This window comes from Narcine bancroftii, chromosome 2 (genome assembly GCF_036971445.1).
Source record: "Narcine bancroftii isolate sNarBan1 chromosome 2, sNarBan1.hap1, whole genome shotgun sequence".
Classification (NCBI taxonomy): Eukaryota; Metazoa; Chordata; class Chondrichthyes; order Torpediniformes; family Narcinidae; genus Narcine; species Narcine bancroftii.
Genome location: NC_091470.1, coordinates 244,323,514 through 244,341,261, shown reverse-complemented (window position 1 = coordinate 244,341,261; position 17,748 = coordinate 244,323,514). Strand labels below are relative to the sequence as shown.

General features: G+C 38.3%; 1 protein-coding gene across 24 annotated transcripts in view; it reads right to left on the bottom strand.

Annotated features, from left to right (window-relative positions):
* Positions 1 to 17,748, bottom strand: part of sugct (succinyl-CoA:glutarate-CoA transferase) — a 544,214-nt gene that overhangs the window by 438,851 nt on the left and 87,615 nt on the right. The gene's annotated exons all lie outside the window — the stretch shown is intronic.

The following is a 17,748-nucleotide window of genomic DNA, read 5'->3' as shown; positions in this document are numbered from 1 at the left end:
GTGAAGTCTGTTCAGTGTAAGTACAGTATAATATTTGTCTTTTAAACTGTTTATTCTTAATGCAGGTGTATTAGTTAAGCATTGTAAGTGTAGGTCTCAAGCAACTGAAAAATACATTTATCCAGCATCTACCAATCCCCATAGGTGGCAGATACCAGGGGTTTTAATGTTTTTTTTTTATATAAAGTAGTACATGTACATTATCTCAACATCATATTTGAACCTATAGGCCATTTTCCCCAACTTGTCCATACAGATCAAGTTAACATTCTGGACTTGTTCCATTTAGTCCATGTCTTTCTAAACTCTTCCTCTCCATATAACTGCCAAAATGTCTTTTGAACATTGTAATTACACCCACTATTATAGCTTCTTCTGGTGCTCATTCCAAATACAAACAACCTCCAAGTAAAAAGGTGGTCCCTCAGGTCCCTTTCCACAACACACAATAAAATTTACTCTTATGCCTTTTATGTGGGGAAAAAATTAATATAATTCTAAATATATACACGTTGAAAAGAAACAGCAAATTTTATTTTTTTCCAATTCACATTTCTTGACACATGAACAGATTATGTGGGATTTTTTTTTTTTTTTTTTAAAAAAAGCATTGTAGGTTGTTTTGTAGTCTAGTTTTTTATGCTAAGGTTTTCCCATTTACATAACCTCAAGATGTCAGAAACAGGGCCAAGGCAAATAGTAAATCAAAAGGACCACATGAAATTTCACTGGATGTAAAACTTGATATTATTCAATGGTTTAATACTGAAGAAAAAAAACACTCTAGCTAAACCTGAGGGGCTTTCTGCACCAGCAGTTACTTCAATCTCCAAATGTAGCTGGTAGCCTCAGCCTATTGAAGGAGTCACCATGTACCTCAGTTTAATTAGCTCATCTCCACAAAACACAAACAAATTTGATCAACAAGAACTGGTTAAGAGCTACGGTGAAAAAATAAAAAGCCAGAAATACTTGTAAGATCAGGCAGCATCTATGGAGACAGCATCCGAGTTAATGTTTCAGGTTGATGACGTTCTATTGAAACTAAAGAATTAGAAGTCAAACATGTTTTCGGTTGCAGTGAGTGAGGAGGAGTGTACAAAACAATAAGAATGTCTGAAATACCAGGAAGACCAGAGAGTTGCTGACATAAATGATAATGAAGGTTTGTTCTTGACAGTTGATGGATCCGAAGAAGTAATAGGAGATGTGAAAAGGAGAGTACTGAGGACAAAGGCAAGAAAAAGAGTTGTAATTGTGAGACACAAACCACAGGATGACCAGGAAATATGAAATAAAAAGTGGAAATACCCAGGTAACATCTCTAGAAATAAGAAGCCTTGAATCTCTATTCCTGAGCCACCTTGAGAATGGTGTCTCAATACAACAGGCTTTTGATCATTGATATTAACTTGGCATTCGACACAATCGTAACTCAAAGGCTGGTAGATAAACTGTCCTTGCTGGGTTTTAACACCCCCTCTGCAATTGGATATTGGACTTTTTGACCAAAAAAACCAGTCAGTGAAAATGGCAGCAAAATCTCACATCCAATCGTGGTGAGCACTGGGGCACCTCAGGACTGTATGCTCTGCTGCTGACCCACAACTGCACTATCAGATTCAGTTCTAACAGAATCATCAAGTTTGCAGATGATACAACAGCAGTTGGCCTCATTGACAATTATGAGTCAGCTTTCTGAATGGTTGGGAGGCTTGTAAAATGGTGTGAGGTCAACAACTCTAGTCTCAACATCGACAAGGATGATGTGGACTTCAGGAGGTCGAAGGACGGTCATGCTCCATTGCTCAATGGTTCCGACATGGAGACCACATATAAAGGAAGATCTATTCAGGACTTACAACACTCCATAGATTTTGCAAGGTTGCCGCCAGGTTGATAGGCTAAGGTGACCAATGAAATAGCCTTTATTATTCGGAGAATTGAGTTCAGGAGTCGTGAGGTCATGTTGCAGCTCAATAAATCTCTGGTGAGACCACACTTAGAATACTGTGTTCATTTCTGGTCACCTCATTACAAGGAGGACATGGAAGCAGAGATTTCCAGGATGTTGCCTAGATTGGGAAAATATGTCTTATAAGGCAAGGCTTTTCTCTCTGGAATGAAGAAGCACAAGATTTGATTTTATAGAGGCCTACAAGATTATGAGAGGCATAGAAAGGTAGAATGCCAGCATCTTTTTCCCAGGGCAGGATGAGCAAACATCAGAGGACATCTGTGCAAACTGAAGGGAGGAAGACAGCAGGAATCTCGGGGTAAGTTTTTTTTTTAAAAAGAGTTTTGGGTGCCTGTAATGCTTTGTCAGAGGTAATGGTGGAGGCTGGAACAATAGGGGCATTTAAGAAACTCCGACGGGCACATGGATGAAAGAAAAAGCCTGTGAAATTTGCATGTTCTACTTTGACATGGATTTCCTCTAAGACACACATGTCAAACTCTGGCCTGCGGGCCAAATTTGGCCCGTGATATAATTATATTTGGCCCGCAAGATCATTTCAAAAATGTATTAGAGGTGGCCCGCCCTGCAGCGAGAGCCGATGCCGTTTTTTGGTAATGTCACCCCCACCATCCTTCCCCATTGTAACACGAGAAATTGTAACACGAGAAGTCTGTCGATGTCATCAGCCGGCAAGCCGGTTGGAAGGCTCCCCGCACAACCAGTCACTTCTCCCACCTGTCGAGCGGTGCGGTGGATGGGCGAGCGCCTGTGATTTCCTGTCGGCGCGACGGGCATGGCAGGCTGCGCACAGCCCCCGGGCAGCGCGAGTCCCGCGCGACTGGCACTGGACGGCCCTTCCACAGCACGAGCGCACTTCTCCCAGTCGCCACAGCCTTCAGCACTTGCACCCGCGCGGACCCCAGGGACGGCTGGTTCGGCCCTGCTCGTGATGGTGGCTGTCCGCAAAGGCTGATCGGCAGCGCGCTGGGCCTGTGTGGGTGGGTAAGCAGGGGTGGGCAGAGGGTGTAGGTGAGGAGTAATGGGCAGGGGAAGTTATGGTGGTGTGAGGGGCAGTTAGAGGGAGGGATGAGTAGAAGGAGGGGTGGATAGGGAAGAGGTAAAAGGGGAGGGGCAGGGCAAGTAGGGGAGAGGTGATTAGAGGGTGAGAGACGGGTAGAGGGAGGAACAGGTTGAGGGGAGAGGCAGTAGAGGGGCGTGTATAGGATGGGGTGGGTAGAGGCAGAGCGAGTGGAGTGAGGGGTGAGTAGAGGTTGGGTAAAGGACTGGTCAGGTAGAGGGTGGTGGGTCAAGGGTGAATAGAGGCCTAGAGCCTGAGGAGTGAGCAGGAAATGCTGAGTCCTGATGCAGGCCAAAATGGACACAGCCTGTGAATGCTGACTACATCTCCACAGGGACCAAATATGTTTCCCCCAAGTCAAGCAAAGGGTGAACTTGAGCTACCTACTCCTGACCTGTAACATTATCCTCCTAAAGTTATATCCTAAAGTTTAACATTACATATGTTGAAAGAAGAGAAAACATGCAGATGTTGTTGAAAATTTTCAATAAATATTTAGTTCGGCCCTCGACTTAGTCCAAGTTTTTAATTTTGGCCCTCCGTGAATTTGAGTTTGACACCCCTGTATTAAAGGATTTAAAGATGACAGGAAAAAGCATAAGATTAGTTTGATGTTATAACTGAACCAGAAAGGTCATTAAGTAAATTGCATTTAAGATTAAAAGAATATGGTGTAGTTTCTGGCTATAAAATAAATTGTAATAAAAGTGAAATAATGCCATAGTAAAGGTGGATTATAAGCAATATAAAAAGGAAAATCAATTTAAGTGGCAGAGAGATGCAATTAAATATTTAGGTATTAAAATTGATAGCAATTTAAATGATTAATACACCATTGCTTAAGAAAGTAGAAGATTTATGGAAATGGAAGGATCTACCTATAACATTAATAGGAAGGGTTAATTGTATAAAAATGAATATATTTGCTAGAGTACAGTATTTATTTCAAACACTAAAAATAATTAGATGTTATAAATATAGGTAAAGAACTAATTAAGTAAGGAAATTTATTTGGAAAGGAAAAACGATAAGAGTTGCATTAGAAAAATTAACATGGAAATTTGACTTAGGAGGACTACAATTATCAAATTTTAAAAATTATTATACAGCAGAACAATTGAGGTTTCTCTCTACGTTTTTCAAGGAGAGATGGCAGCATGGATTTATATAGAAATGAATAAAATAGGAGGATAGGTCAGAGAATTTTATATATAAATGAAATGCTAAGCTTTTTATTGGAAATAGAGATATTCCTCTGTTAAAATAACTTTTTAAAATATGGAGTAAAATACATTTAGAAATGGGAACAAGACATTTTCAGATACCAGGAATGATAGAGTCAGAATCAACTTATTCCTTTTACAATAAATAGTAAACTTTTGATATTTGATTTAACAAAGGAATTAAGACAATTAAATATTGCTTTCAAGGTTCAAACTTAATGACATTTGAGCAATTAAAAGTAAGTATGGGATACAAAGCAATACAATATTCTCTTGTTATCAGTTAAAGGCATACTTAAGAGAAAATTTAGGTCCAGATTTGATGTTACCTGAACAAAGTATTTTGGAACAATTAATCACAGAGATAATTAAAAAGTTCATTTCAATTATGTATACAATTTTGCAAAAAGGAATGCATAAACCAGGAGTCCATAAGTCAAGACAAAAGATGGGACAAAGATTTAAAAATAAATATTCAAGAAGAAACTGTTAGAACTTTCTCAGGATAAAATGACTAACACAATTAATGTCCAGTATAGAATGGTACAATATATATATATTTTTTTTTTTACATCAACAATATCTTACTCCATAGAAATTAAATTCTAATTTTTCAGATAAATGTTTTAGATGCAATAAAGAAATAGGTACATTTTTTGCATTCTATGTGCGAATGTTCAAAATTAAGACCCTTTTGGACAGAACTAGGTTTATTTTTGGAAAGAATTACAAAAGTTAAGTTTGCAAATAATTTCAATCTTTGTTACATTTCTCCTTCAGTCTACCCTTCTCCCTGCAATAAGGAAGATCAGATTGTTTTTTTTTTTTATTTTTTTTTAAAAAAAAGGAAATCAGGGGGCCTAAAAGAAGACATGAGGTTGCTTTAGCAGACAAGGTGAAGGAAAATCCCAATTGCTTCTACAGATACATCAAAAGCAAAAGGAGAGCAAGAGAGAAAATTGGTCTTCTTGAAGATCAGAGTGGCCAGCTATGTATGGAGCCAAAAGAGATTGGGGAGTCCTTAGATGGATTCATTACATCTGTCTTTACTCAGGAGACTAACACAGAATCTGTAGAGGTGAGGCAAACAAGCAGTGAAGTCATGGAACCTATACAAATTAAGGAGGAGGAGGTGCTTGCTGTCTTGAGGCAAACAAAGGTGGATATATCCCCAGGGCCTGACAAGATGTTTCCTAGGATCTTGAAATAGGCTGCAGTAGAAGTTGTAGGGGTCCCAGCAGATATATTTAAAACCAGGGAAGTTCCAGAGGATTGCAAGATAGTTAATGATGTTCCAAAAAGCTTCAAGAAAAATCTGGGAAATTAAAGGCCAATGAGCCAGTGAGTGAGTTAATGGAAGGTTTACTATAAGATTGGATAAACAAGTATTTGAATAGACATGAACTGATTAAGGATTATCAAAATGGCTTTGTGCATCACAAAGCGTGTTTTACCAATCTTAGAGTGATTTTGAGGAAGTTATCAGGAACGTTGATGAAGGAAAGGCAGCTTTGTCCACATGGACTTTAGTAAGGCCTTTCACAAGGCATCGCATGGGAGGATGGTCAAGAGGTTCAGTCGCTCAGTATTCTTGATGAATCATAAACTGGATTAGGCATTGGCTTTACAGGAGAAGCCAGAGTGGTAGTAGATGATTGTCTGTCTAATTGGAGGCCTGTGACTATAGACGTGCCTCAGGATCAGTGCTGAGTTCATTGTACTCAAAGTATTGAGTATAAGAGTTGAGATGTTATGGTAAAGTTGTACAAAACATTGTTTATTAAATTGAAACATTTAAAACCTTTTTAAAACAAAAAGATTTTGCTTTCTTTGAACAATTGGTGGTAAAATTTAACTTATCAAACACTTTTTTTAAAAAGATATTTACAAGTTAGATATTTTGTTCAATCTTAGATCCCTGACTTCCCACAAATCCCTGAGGCAAACCATCTTTTTTTTAAAAAATATTTTATTTTTCATTTTTTGTTACGATACATAGTAAAATCTTCAATATCACAATATATAAAACCTAATCATACAAAAAACAAAGAAAAACCCCTCTCCCTCTTCCTACAAAATATAAATCCACACACCAGAGCTCACACATACTATCCATAAAAAAAAATTTATGCATGGAAATCACATCAATTTATATTGTAACAGTATCTGTAATTATAATTGGGCCCCTATAGAGTCCAAATATGGCTGCCATATCTTGATAACTATATACTTTTTTTTAAAAGATTGTATGTAATTTTCTGTGAGTAAGAGAGATTTGGACTTCCAAGTTTTGTAGTTACAATACTTTTTAGCCACTGCTAAAGCTACTTTGACCAAAAAAAATTGAAATTTATTATTTATTTCAATAAGGTTTCCCCAAAGAATAAAGCTCTGGGTTGTCTGCAAAAGCCAGTTCTATTAGCCTTGTTAATATTTCAGCAATATCCTGCCAAAAAGGCCTCACCTTCACATATGACCACGTAGCATGTTAAAATGTTCTATTTCAATCCCACATCTAAAACATCTCCAATATTTCAGATTTTGGCTTATATAGCTTCTGTGACATAAGATACAATTGGTGTAGGAAGTTATACTGAGCCAATCCATATCTTGGATTTATAATTGATGTGATACTATCCAAACACCAATCAGACCAACATCTTTCTCATATTACAACACCCAAGTCTGACCCCCATCTCACTCTTGATCTCTGCAAACCTAGCTTAGCACTTTCACTCTGGAGAGCAAATTACATTGTTACAAATTTAGGTGCATTCTACAGCCAAATCATTCATTCCATTTCACTAATTTCAGGTGGGACCAATGCTGGCCCCATCTTTCTTTCAAGAAAGATCTTAGCTGGAGGAAGCAGAAGGAAGTTCCATTAGCTACTCCATATTTTTGTTTTAGTTGATCAAAGGACATAAGAACTCCCTTTGCATAGCAGTCTTCAATGCATCTTATTCCTTTGTCACACCAGGAGTTTAGTATTCTGTTACCAAGATTCATAAGCAGCAACATATACTTACATAATGTTGCTCTTAACAATATCCCTGCTTTTTTCCCCCCAATTCAGAGCAAGATGGCGGCATGACCATCTTGCAGCCTTCACTCTGGACATGGGACCTGAAGGAACATTGAAATGGATCAATGGTGGATTCTGGAACGACAGGGAATGGAAAAGGCAATGGTGGAGACATCACAAAGGAAGCATAGCATTTGAAAGTCGCCAAGGTCCAATGTGAGCAGCTGGTGCTGAAGGTGGAGAGCTTGTTGCGCCCTGATGATCATGAACTATACACTCTGTGGTGGGGATGGCGGGGTGGTGAAAGCTGGAGTTAGCAGTACCTCAAGGCTGGAATCAGCAGGGCAGCGACTGGCAGCCTCAAGGTGGGATGCGGCTGCGAGAGTTATTGCATCAGGCTGGAAGAACAGCAAAGAGTCAAGAAGATAGTCTGAGGGTCCGGAGTGGTGGGCTGTGTGCTGGCTTGGACTCCCACAGTGGGCGTGTTGGCCAGGAGTGCTGGTCATATCAGTGGTCGATGCTGGGACCAAGGAACTGTTGATCGAGGGAGTTTCCACGAAAAAGAGGCTGGAGGACTCTCAGTAACACCTGCGGCCCAGTAGCGGTCGGAAACCTCAGACGACATTGCAATGGAAGGCTGCAGCAGCCTCTGGAAGGGGGAAAATGCAACTGCTGAGCCAGGAGTCACTTATGCTGATATCAACATTGCTATCCTGTCTTACTGAACCCACAGACTAGTCTCTGTCTATAAAATTGTACCATTCACTGCTTTGTTTTGTATTCCATTGAAGTAGTTGTTTGAAAGTCTAATGTTGTCAATTTATGAGGGTTAAAATTGTAATTGGGAGGCTTGGACAAGATGGCAACTGTAGTTTGTGATGGCTGTGCAGCAGTTGCTTGCAGCAGCCCTTTGCTATGGTGTCATTTTGACCACTCCTATGTATATTATTATGCTATTAAGTAACACCTTGACCTAGAGGAACACAATCCCATTTTTATGGCTGCTTTACAGTTTTAAAATAACAAACTCTGAGTGACTACATTCATTGATTTCTTGCCATACTCTAATCATACAGGATTATCCATCATTTTTGTTATTGATTTAACACTTCACAAAAAAAGAAAAAAAAAATTCACTGTCCCCTCTCTCATTGAGTTCAGTCCCATTTGAATCCAAATGGGGGCTTCCTTCTTTGAAGGAGGAAGCATCTCACTTGTGCAACCAAATAGTACATTTTGAAATACTGTAGTGAGGTCCCCCCAGCTTATAGTATTACGTTAACTTTTCCAACAAAATCCTCAGCACCTTATTATTCCAAAGAAACTGCCTAATAAAATTATTTAGTAATTTATATAATTTTTTGGGCAAATAGAAAGTGATTGAAAAAGATATTGTAATCTTGTCATCACTTTCATTTTAACACAATTAACCCTTCCCATCAAAGCAATCAGCAAATCTTTCCATTTCTGCAAATTCTTCTCCATCTTTCCTAAAAGAGTATAATTTAACTGATACAAATTCTGCAAGTTATTATTAGTCAATATTCCTAAATAATTCCATCTATCTTCCATTTAAAACAGAATTCCTCTTTGATATCTTTTATAATCAAAGTTCATCAATGGCATTATCTCACTTTTATCCATATTAACTTTATAACCTGAGACTCCTCCATTTTTTGTAGTGTTGTTTATAATTTCTTCAAGGTCTCAATCAGGTTAGATAGGTATAAAAGCACATAAACAGCAAATAGTCTGATTTATATTCTTTTGTCCAATTTTGAAGCCTTTAATATCCAGATCTCTCCTTATAATCTCCACCAGTGGTTCAATTGCAAAGATAAAAGGCCCTAGGGACAGGGACACTCCTGCCTACTCAGTCTTCTCAAAAGGTAAAACCACTGAGATCTGACTATTAATTACAATTTTAGCTTGTGTTTTTTGATAGTTTTTAATCTAATTTACCTATTCCAAATTTCTCCAACATTATAAATTTTTTAAAAATCTATTCTAACCAGTCAAATGACTCTTCAGTGTCCAAAGAGATGGTTATACGCAAATTCAATTTTGATTTAGCTGTATGTTTTCTATTAAATAGCCTGCCCGGACTATTTGAAGAATGTCTTCCTTTAATAAATCCAAACTGATCCAAATGGACCAGTTTAGGTAAATATTGAACCAGCTTGTTGGCAAAACCCTTCGCCAATATCTTAAAATCAGCATTCAGAAGTGAGATAGGCCTATATGATGAAGTTTTTAAAATGAGTCTCTATTCATTCTTCTTCCGTAACATTAATAATAGCTGTTGAAAAAGAGTCCAGGAGAGTCTCCACTGCCAGGTCCAGTGCATCCAGCATCAGCAAATCCTTAAATTGTCTATAGAACTTGGGCAGGAACCCATCCTCCCTCAGAGATTTATTAGCCTGCAAAGTGCTCAGAGCCTTTTCAATTTCCTCTCTTGTGAAAGGGGCATCTAGCTCTGCCTGATCTCTGGCCTCCAATTTTGGAAGCTCAACAATTACAAAGAACCCATCCATCTCTATCATCTACTAATAATTCTGATTTATACAGCTTTGTATAATATTGTCAAAAAATATAATTGATCTCCTTCTGATTGTGGGTTAGCATGTCTGCGTCTGTTTCGACTGTATTTATTATCCTCGATGACTCCTCGACCTTCACTTGCCAGGACAAAATCTTATTTGCTTGTTCTTCTAGTTCATTATATTTTTGCTTATTTTTTAAGATTTTTTTCACTGTACGTTTACAACATTCTCTCAATGTTTTATTTTCCAAGAATCTATACTTTTCTTGTAAATCTGTCCTTTGATGTTCTTTTCCCCAATTCTATTAATTCCTTCTCAAAACCATCCACGTATGCAATATATTCTCTTTTAGGATTTTTTGTATACAAAATAATACTCAGATACTGTTCTCGGTGGAAGAGAGATTGGTCTCACAGAACAGATGTCTCCAAATAAACTCACAAAAATCTGTCCTCCTCAACTACATGGCATTAAGACACCATCTATACACTTTGTTTTTCCAGTATCAAAATGGTTAACATTAATGGTGAATGGTCTGAGAGTAGTCTAGCCAAGTACTCAGTTTTTAAAATCACTTCTTTTTAACTGTGCAGACATTAAAAATAAATCAATCATTCTATGTGAGTCCTGGACCCTTGAGTAGAATGAGTGGTCTTTCTCTGCAGGGTTGAGCTGCCTCCAGATATCAATCAAATTTAAATCCTTCATAAATTATAGCATCACTTTTGCAGCTTTCACCCTCGTTACTGTTCTCATTGATTTATTAAATATTGGATCCAAACAAAAATGATTTCCTCCTCCTGACCAATATAGTTTGCCTTCCTTCTGCTGTTTTTAAAAAGACATCTTTCATAAAGGCTTTGTCATCATAATTTGGAGCATAAATATTCATAAACATCCAAAACGTGCTATTACAAACCTTCCTGTTTGGTCAATCAGTACATCCTCTACTCTTACATTTTTATTAATTAAGATCACTACCTCTCTCACTTTTGAGCTAAATGAAGATATTGCTTGTCCTACCCATCCTCTTTTTAAAACTTAGCATGCTCTAATTTAGTAAGATGTGTTTCCTGCAGGAAAACTATGTCTGCCTTTAGCTTTAAGTGTGCTAAGACCCTTTTTCTTTTCACTGTTCCGTTTAACCCATTAACATTAAGACCAATAAACTTTAACATTCTATCCATACCAGTTCTTAAACAAATGTTGTTCAGCAATAAAATCCTTTCATTTCTTCAAATAATAGTGATCTTTCCCCTTAATAAATACATATCATGTCCCTGTTCTGACGGTGACGTAAACAAGAAACCCCAGAAGCAAGTGAAAAAGGCCTGCAGAATCTTCTGAGGAAGAAGAACCCTTCCCTTTAGCACAATCTTTTAAAATGTTCCTCTCCCGGTGCCATTTACACCCCCCCCCCCCAACCAGAGTTTCCACTGTGATGGAATATTTGTAGATGTATTTGGGAGATAAATTGGTAAAATTAGAGTAGGTTACGTACATACACACACTTTCAAACAGATTTTATTTCAAATATTGAAATTCATATTCAGTGAATTTACAGAAACTATGGAGAATGCTGTGCACATGTCACAAGTAGGTGCTAATTGAAATGATGTCATTAAAACAACAAGCAGGAGACGCTCTGGCTGTTAAAAGCTTTTTACAAGGGTTTTGACAGAATGCACAGAAAGGTCACTCCTGGGTTTTTGTTTATTCCTAGGTTTTAGTTTACCTAAAGACAACAGCTTGACCAAGAAGACTAACTCCTATTGTTTGCTGGAGAAGGTCAGGGGTTTGGCAAGTGAGAGAGTCACGTGGGCTTTCTGGCAGTTGGAGAGAGAAAGATAGAGACAGACAGCCAGGTGAAACAAGCAGGCAAAGCTGGTTGGAACTGAAAAAAAAACTCCAGAGCAGCGGATGGCTGGAAGTTTCAACATTGTTGTTTCTCTTGGAAAAAGTGGAACAGAAAGGTACTCTTTGGTAGCCTGAAAGAAAGAGGTTATCATCTGGAGAACCTTGATGAGGCAAGTTTCATCAGCAAGATATTGAGGTGACTAATGGTGGTACCTCATTTGTGGAAATTCTGGAACAAATCTCTCTCTCTGAAAATCCTACAAGAACCTTCCTGAGCGATAAACATTTACCTTTCAAGCACCAAAGCCTGGTGAACTTTATATGTGTTAAATTCTGTGCACAGTATAAGAATTGCCTACAACCAGAGAACTTGGAAGAATGAAAAGTGAGTTTGAACTGTGAACCAAAGAACTTTTCTTAAATTTATGCACACATTACATACACGTGCACTTAGAATTAGAAGGGGGGTTAATTTGGGTTAGTTAAGTTAATAGAGATAAATTAAAGTTTGATTCTGTTTTCATGTTTAAAGATAATTAAAAACAACTTTTGTTTAAATAACTACTTGTCTTGGTGAATGCCTATTGCTGCTGGGTTTTGGGATCCTTTGGACTCTACCACCCTGCACATTTTCATTCTTTCTTGAGCTCTCTGTGCAAATTTCAATAACATTCACATTTAATAACTAAAACACTACTCAAAAATAGTCCCATTATAAATATTTTTCTCATTTTCCTTATCTGATTTCTTCAGACTTCTCAAATCTTCATAGAAATTCCTCCACATCTTTCTTAGACAAAAAAAACACCAATTTCCTTCCGTTACTTCAACCCTCAGTGTGGCAGGGTATACCATGGAATATCTCATTTTTTGACCACAGTTGTCTCTTCACATCAAACTCCTTCCTTTGCTTGATCAAACTTGGGCTAAAGACTTGAAAGAATAGCACCTTTCTGCTGCTGATCTCAAGTGGGCTACATTGTTGTTTAGAATAATCAAATGCTGTTCCCAAAAAAAAAAAAATTTTTTTTTTTTTTTTAAATTTAAAAAAAAGCCTCCCAATCCCAGTAACTCAAAAGTCTTACCATGACTGGCCAGGGTCACTGCTCCACGTGTCTTCTGGGACTGAGGGTCTGATGAGCCCTTTTTACTTGTAGCTTCTCATTAAATTGATTTTCTCCCAACACTCGTAGGATCCACAATTCAAAGAAGCTCACTTGATCATTTCCTTCGATCCCCTCCTTCAATCCAATAATCTGAACATTGTGTCTGCTAAAGATTTCCATGTGGTCGATCTTGTCCAGCAGCATTTGGCTCTCCAAATCCCACTTCACATAGTCTTCTTAAGCTTTCAGTTTTTCTTGTGTTGTAACCTGGCAAACTACCATTTGGCCCATTCGATTCATTATCAATTGCCTCAGAGTTCACCATCTTCACTGACATTTTTTATTTTCCACACTTATAAAACATGCACACAGGATCTCCACTTCTCCAGGAATTTACTTAAATCTTGCACCGACCCCCCAGCACTGTCAGGTTCAGCTGGTCTCGAGGAAGCTCTTGTGCTGCTCTCTTTCAGGATTTCACTCGATTATCCCAGTGGACTGGTTGCCTTTTCAAATTTTGTTTTTTGCAGTCATGGTTTCCTGCTAGTCATTATGTATATCTACAGCAGAAAAATTCTTGAATTTAAACTGTCTTTTTAATCACTCTTCACAGAGAGTTCATTCAAGACATATCTGCCCATATAGTTTGCATGGCCACACCCTCTGAGGCAAACATCCTTGATATATTTTTTGATTTACAACCTTCTCATAAAGGTTTAATATCTTTTATAATAATTTTCTTGATTTAAGGATAGCCTCGTTTGTTAAAAATCAAGTATGATTGGGAACAGGATTTGAACCTTTCATTCTCAGATGAGGTGTGGGATTCTATTTGCAATCAGATTAATACCACCTCCTATGTATGACACTTGCAATTTAAAGTATCCCATAGAGTACATATGTCTGAAGTTAAATTGTTTAATTTTTATTCAGATATAAATCCTCTATGTGACAAATGTAAAATTGCTGATGCTTCTTTGGTTCACATGTTCTGGACTTGCCCTGGTTTAGAAAGATTTTGGAAAGATTTTTTTCCAAACATTATTGGTGATTCCCAAATTTAAATTAGAACCCTGCCCTTTAATTGCTCTTTTTGGATCATTTCAAGATGATGTTTTACTGATTCCAACTCAAAACCAAATTTTATCTTTTATTCCATTGATAGCCAGACGTGAAATTTTGACTAAATAGAAAGACAATACTCCTCTTATATACACACAATGGTTAAGTCATATCATGTTTAAGTTTAGAAAAACAGATATGCCATTAAAGAGTCAAATATTAACTTTCAAAAGACATGGGGCTCATTTATGGACTATTATCATAACCTGAAGAATTAGGGTTGTTCTGGAGCTTTTGTGCTGAGCTGTCCATTTCCAGGTTGTTATCACTCGATTCCTATGTGTTAGCTTTTAACCTTGCTTAGTGGTGGGGGTTTTGAATAAGGTTTTTTCCTTATATTTTGAATTGCATATTACATTATATAACTGTATTGGTCAAATTTGCATAATGTAAACATCAACAAAAATATTTTTAAAAGATATTGGCGAGGCCAAATTTGGAGTATTATGTGCAGTTTTGGTCACCTAACTACAGGGAAGAGATCAATAAGAGTGTGTAAGATTTACAAAAGTGTTACTGGGACTTGAGGAAGTAAGTTACACGAAAGGTTCAATAGGTGAGGACTATTTCCTGGAGCATAGAAAAATGAGGGGAGATTTAATAGAAGTATACAAATTTATAAGGGGTGCAGAGTTAATGCAAACAGGATTTTTTCCCCACTGAGGCTATGTGAGACAAGAAATATAAAGACATGGGTTAATAGAAAAAGCATTATGTTGCTTGAATGAGAAGATTGGTAGGTGGCTTTGGCAGAAAATTTATGAAAGAATTCTAGTATTAATATACCAACTTTATGAGTTTGGAAAGTCCCAAAGTAGGTTTAAAAACAATTTTGAAATTCTGGTAACTGGGTGTTGGAAAGGATTTCAGAATTTGATTCAATGCTTTTTACTGTTCGTGTCTCGATTTACATTGATTTTGAGCAGATAGCTGTATTTTCCAGAAGTCATCATGACTAGGTCGAAAATCTACTTCCTCAATTGGTGACTTTCACTCTAGTTTGGCACTTACTGACGAGTACATTCCCACCTACTCCATTGAGGCTGAGTATGGATCTTAAGCAGAAGATTCATTCCAAAGCTTTAAATGTGAGGTTGTACAATTCAAATTAATTGGTTCTGTTGACAAAAGACTTGTTCAGTAAAAAGAAAACATCTTGTATTCTGACAGAATCTTTTAAAACAACAAATGTAAAAGCATTAGTTTTGAACTACTATCCAACAGAAATGTCTAACCATGTGTACCTTTGACATCTGTACTAATTTTATGAGAAAACACTTTATATATACTGTCCTAAATCAACTTACTTAATTTGTATATTTAACACTAGTTTTACATTATTCTGCAACCAAGTAATCAATATGAAATGATCATTATTCACTTACTTTTTTTATATATTTTATGAAGGATTATACACATAATTACCTTTTTACAAAATGTGATCTTAAATTATTAATTGACATGATGAATTTTAAATCAGAACTGCAATGATCATCAATTTGTTCCTAAGCAATCATGTGTCAAGTGGCTAATTTAGAGTAAAACAGCAACTTTAAACAAAGAATTAATTTCAATTCCTTCATGGAATGCAGGAATGATGGTTCTCCAGATGTAGCTATGAAACACAATGCATGCTCTACAACACTCTTTGTCCTACATCATTCCCCAGGGACATACCACTCACCAATCAAGTCCTGCCCTGGTTTAAACTACCAAATGGATTACTTCAAAAGTGTCAAAGTTAAACATCTTTCATTCCTTGGCCCACTTTCTCAGTTGATCTCGATCAGTGGTTTTCAAACTGCCACTCTAAATTCACATTTCACCTTAAGCAATCCCTCTGTGATTAGTTAGGGATTGCTTAAGGTGGTATGTAGGTGAGAAGGGAAGGTTGAGAACCACTGCACTAGACCCAATTGTTACTGAAGTATTTTGCTTGTGAAAAATTGTCATTGGCCAATTTCCTTTGGAGTTATGAAATCTTGCACATGACAATTAGGTATGATTAAGACAGTGGTTTTCAAACTTTCCACTCACATACCACCTTAAGCAATCCATTTCTTAATCACAGATCACTTATGGTATAGGGATTGCTTAAGGTGGAATGCAAGTTTAGGGGGGCAGTTTGAAAACCACTGATCTAGATCTTGTTGTAATCTTATGTAACCTTCTTTCCTGTCCACTATACCACCAATTTTGGTGTCATCCACAAACATACTAACCATGTCCAACATTGTCATCCAAGTCCTTAACACAGATGTCAAGAACTACTAATCCCTATGGCATTCCACTGGTCACAGGCTTCCAATATATGTACAACTTTCCACTTCCTGTCTCCTACCATCAAGCCAGTTCTACATCCAAATAGTCAGCTCACATTGAATCCCATATGATCTGATCCTCCAAACCAATCTACCATACAGGACCTCAAAGTCCATGTAGGCAACATCTAATGTCCTGCCCTCACCAATTTTCTTGGTCAACCCTTCAATAAACACAATCAAGCCATTCACCTGTGTTCAATGCTCCACAGGATTCCTGCAATTTCTTCTCTAGCTTTCCAGAGCATCCTGCGGTATACTATGTATTTTAAGACCTCCAGCACCTGCTCTTGGGCTCATTCAAGGCACCATTATTTACTTCCAAGTTCTCCAATCTCAGTTGATTTCAACTATTTAGAATGCACAGACACCTCCTGTAGTGAACTGGATTCATTAGAAGTGTGCTATTCTGATGACTGGTCCCGCATCTTCGCCCTGGGGCCTGTATGCAACCCTGGTTTACTGCCTAAACCCAGAACCCACTGAAGCCCATTCATGAACCCTACCTGAGTTGTAAGCTAATAAAAGCATTTGTTCTCCCTCCAGTCGAGTGTGAGTTTTTATCTATGCTACAATTTTATTAGCTTACAAACTAGCATGGAGGCATTACTCAAGCCCAGTATGCTGTTAATAGACCCAAAAATATAACTTAAAATCGTTAATAGACACGGCTGAGGAGTTTGCAAATTGGCTAGTCTGCTTCCAGGACTACCTGGAAGGTACGAGGGACGTCTTTCATACAGACGAGCTCTGGAGGTTGGCGCACATCTCAAGGGTAGGGACGAAGGGGTATGCAGTCATCTGAGACTGCCAGACGTACGAGGACACCATCAAGGCACTGAAAGTCCACTACATGAAGGCCCCGAACGAGGTCCTAGCGAGGAACCGGCTCGTCCTATGCTGCCAACGGCCAGGAGAGTCGATTGATGACTACCTGCTAGATCTGTGGACACTGGATAAGAAGTGCAGGTATGAGGCCGCTTTAGGCCGCGACAAGGAAGATGAACAGATTTGGGACACTAGTCACAGGGGTCCACTAGAGGTAAGTGAGGCAGCGACTGCTCGAATCAGGAAGGACCTCGGTAGCCGTGTCGAGCTGGTCAAATCACTGGAACAGGCCAGTCTCGAGAACAATGACCTCAAGGCCAGCGAACTCGCACTCTCGGGTGAGGACCTCCAAGGACCAGCTGCTCCCACTCTAACGGCTGCCGCTTCCTGAGCCTGGGAGTGCTTTTTCTACAGCAAGGGACAGCACCCACATGCCCGCTGCCCAGCCAAAGACTCAGCATTTTCCAGCTGTGAGAACATTGGGAGAAGGTCTGCTGCATAAAAGGTGGTCCGGGGAAGTCCATGGCCTGTACTGTTCCCAGATCCAATTCCAGCCCCAAGTCGTCTGTGCCAGACTCATCCGAGATTGCCTGCTTTGCAGTCCACCGCCTTTGGAAAAGGCGCAAAAAGGCTCAGCAGCCATCTTGCAGTGGCCCGATTTTGAATTCAGTGCCATCATCATCGA